A 3679-nucleotide genomic window follows, 5' to 3' on the forward strand; every position below is an offset into this window, starting at 1 on the left:
TTTTTTCTTATTGACTAACAACCGATAGTATTAAAAATTACACAGCCTATTAATACTTTAACTCATAAAATTAAAGTATCAAAATAAGTCATTCTCTTGATTTTTTACAATTATAGTCACCCAAACAGATTTAGGTATAATGCGAGTTTACCTATGATATCCTACTAATCTATTTATTGAAAATAGAAATTGAGTATTTTTCATGCTCTTACATGCTCATTATGTGTCTTTATCATTTCCCCAGTAAGAAATAGTGGAAACTAGGGGCTTGCCTTTTTTTTGGGCCCATTGGATATAGATTTGGAAAAATTACACAATAGCACTGTAAATTTAAAAAACATTTGAAAAATATGAAATTTTACAAAAATAAAGATAAAAATTTGTAACAGTTTTGTAATCGTCTGTTATAATTTTCTATTTAGTTTGTAAATGTTGTTTACAAAGCGTAACATATAGTTACAAATTTGTAAATTTTAGGTACAAATTTATAAACTTTGGTTACAAAAAATCTATATTGTTACAAATTTGTAAACTCTGTTTTTTTTTTTAAAAAAAAAACTTCGTATTTACAATTATACCCCTCCATATTTTTGTAATTTTTTTCCAGATTCTGTATTTTTAGTATTTTTTTTTTTAATTTTAAGTATTTTTGTAAATTTCCCTATAGATTTATGAGATTTTTTCATAAATATGGCTTTTTAGCCATTAATATGCAAAAATATGGTAATTAAACTTTTTTTGGTTTGTATGGACAAATTTAATTAAAAAAAATTAGATTATGGGAAAAAATATGGCATAATAATGATTTTTTACAAAAATATGGCATAATAATGATTTTTTTACAAAAATATGGGGAAAAAATCCCATAGAAGGGAATACAAATTTTAAAAAGCCATAAAATAATACTTGTAAAAGAAAAGCCGTATTTTTTAAAATTTTATTGAAAAACCCATATAAAATGTCATTTTTACTAGATGTATTGTCTTATCGGGCTTGCCTTTTTCCAGAACAAACTGGGCCTAAAGTTTTGGGCCATTGGATATAGATTTGTTGTCTTATCGGGCTATTTCGTAAGTGACTTTCATAAGAAGAGTACCCACTAGTTTTTATTTTTTTTTACTAGCACTATTTTTTTTTTAAATAACAAATTTTAAGTTTTTTTATTAATTTTTACAGTAATAATTTAAAAAAAAATCATAATATATGTAATTTTCTATAAAAAATTGTAATAATTACAATAAAACCTTTTTATTTTATTTTATTTTCCACAAAGCATTATTGTATATCGAATATATTATATCTTATAAAAAAGTTGATAAATTTAAAAACTAAATGAAAAGTAGACACTACACTAACTTCTCTTCTAGCTATCACACAATGTAGAGTAGTTGGTCAGACTGACTGCATATTATAAATGTAATAATTATGTTTAGAAAAATACCAAGATTAAACAAATAGTTTTGGCACCTTTTCTCTTGTTTTTTTCCATGTCTAATTATAATATATCAAAGTTGGTTGTTCAAAGTTTGTCCAAAAAAAAAAAAGTTGGTTGTTCAAAGACCAAATAAGAGCTAAAAAAAGTAGTAGGAATAATACAAGGCACAAGAATTTTCTGATAGAATCAATGGATCGATCTTCACAAGATATATTGGATTAATTTATAGAATCAATGGATTAATTTAACAATATCAATATAGAAGATAAAAAGTACTTAACAATGAATTCCTAACATGATAAGACTTGAATGAATGAGGAACAACAGACAAAACTTTTATGGAGATTCAACAAATCTTTGTTAAGGGGCACTAATAGTACTCAATATCACAAAGATGCGGCGTATTGCTATTGGTGTAATTCAATATCAAATCACACACTTGAATTTAATAAATATTATGACATATTACTAACCAATCATAAGGTGCCACCTCGTGTGGTGTTGGACACATTAATGTAACAAATAACAATACTCTAATTCTAATAAGAAAGTCACTAATTAATATGCTTTATTATGACCAAATAAAAAGAATTGTTGATAATGAATTTATTGCCTATTTCTTATATATACTCCATATTTATATATCTATATCATATAACGTTGATGGGATTTTGCGATGATTTGATATAGTTTAATAATATAAGAGCATGCATGCATCACATGGAAGAAATAATTGAATTGCTTTATTTCATATGTTTTCTCCTTATACATAGCATGTGCATGCATTTATGGGTTAGTTTCCAATATTTATTATTACTTGGGGAGAAGTGGTGTATAATATTACTAAGTGACACATGTCCAAAACCACTTGTTGTGATATTTTGTAATTAATTAAATTTAATATCTAACTCTACATATTCTATTTTAAATATTATATAAAATTATTAACTAACCACTTATAAAATGTTATAAGCGGTGTTTGATGCCTCATAACAATACTCTTTTATATATTCCAAATTAAAATTTGTATATGGAGATCAAATTAGGTTATATACTAGCTTAAAAATTAAGAATTTATAATTGTTGGACCTAGATTTTTTGCATTATGGGATACATTCTATTCATCCCATATATTAATCATCAAATTAATAGTTACACTGATTGAATAGTTATTAATCATTCAAAGCATAACTACATCAAACCAAGTACAATTTCATTAAAATTTAATCTGACTACATAGAATAACAACAGGATGCATTATGTTTTTTTTACAAAACATGACAAAATCCACTGTCGATAATTGTTATCCCATAGCAATGATTGACTATAGTAGTGTGTAGTACTATTTTGGTTTTTTGGGGGAGGGGTAATGGTAAAGCTCTGACCTGACTAGAATATGAAAGAGGTGACTCATTCACTACCAGCCATTGATTTGGTTATATACATATATTTTGGATGATGTGTTATTTTTTATTCTTTTAGAAAACAGGTGATTTATTTTATGTTATTTTGTACAAATTTACCATCTTTTATTTATTTTTTTGCACCACATTATATTTGCATGTATTAAGATATATGTATACAAATTTCTTTTTAAATATGAATGGAATGGTCTCTGAACATATTAATAGTAATACTCATATTAATATTTTTAACGTCCTAATAATCTAAGATTGTTACACGTGTGTTTAAAATAGTGTTTAACTCGCTAAACAAATCATTTGTACTTAAAATGTGTAATTAAACTAACTCAAGGATTAGGTATTCAAAATTTTGGTCAAACAGTAACCATTTCATTAAAAATGTTTAAGTTTGATACACGGGAACCCAAAAGAGTTTATCAACCAAACTCGTTACAAAACAAATATAAAGGTCGGCCTAGACGGAAAAATCAGAGTTCAACCTTAGTTCTAGCAAGTGGTCTCGGTCGTGGTGGTCGAGTAGGCCGCATATGTACACCCCACCTCTGAAGCTCTCTAACTCATGATTAGTCCAGCTTCTCTTTGCCCTAACCTTCACCACGTAGCACCCGTAAGCTAAGACTCAGCAAGAAAACATAAACATGTGTTAATAATATAAGTTTTATTATTATGTAAGGGTAGTTTAGTCTTTTAGCCTCTCATTATTTTGACTATATATTTTGTTGCTCTTGTACTCTTATTTTCATCTTTTTTGACATAATGAAAACCTAGCCTCCCTTTTGATTCTCTCTCAAATCTCCTTTGTCTATTTTGCAAAATTATC

Source organism: Humulus lupulus, chromosome X (genome assembly GCF_963169125.1).
Source record: "Humulus lupulus chromosome X, drHumLupu1.1, whole genome shotgun sequence".
NCBI classification, from domain to species: domain Eukaryota; kingdom Viridiplantae; phylum Streptophyta; class Magnoliopsida; order Rosales; family Cannabaceae; genus Humulus; species Humulus lupulus.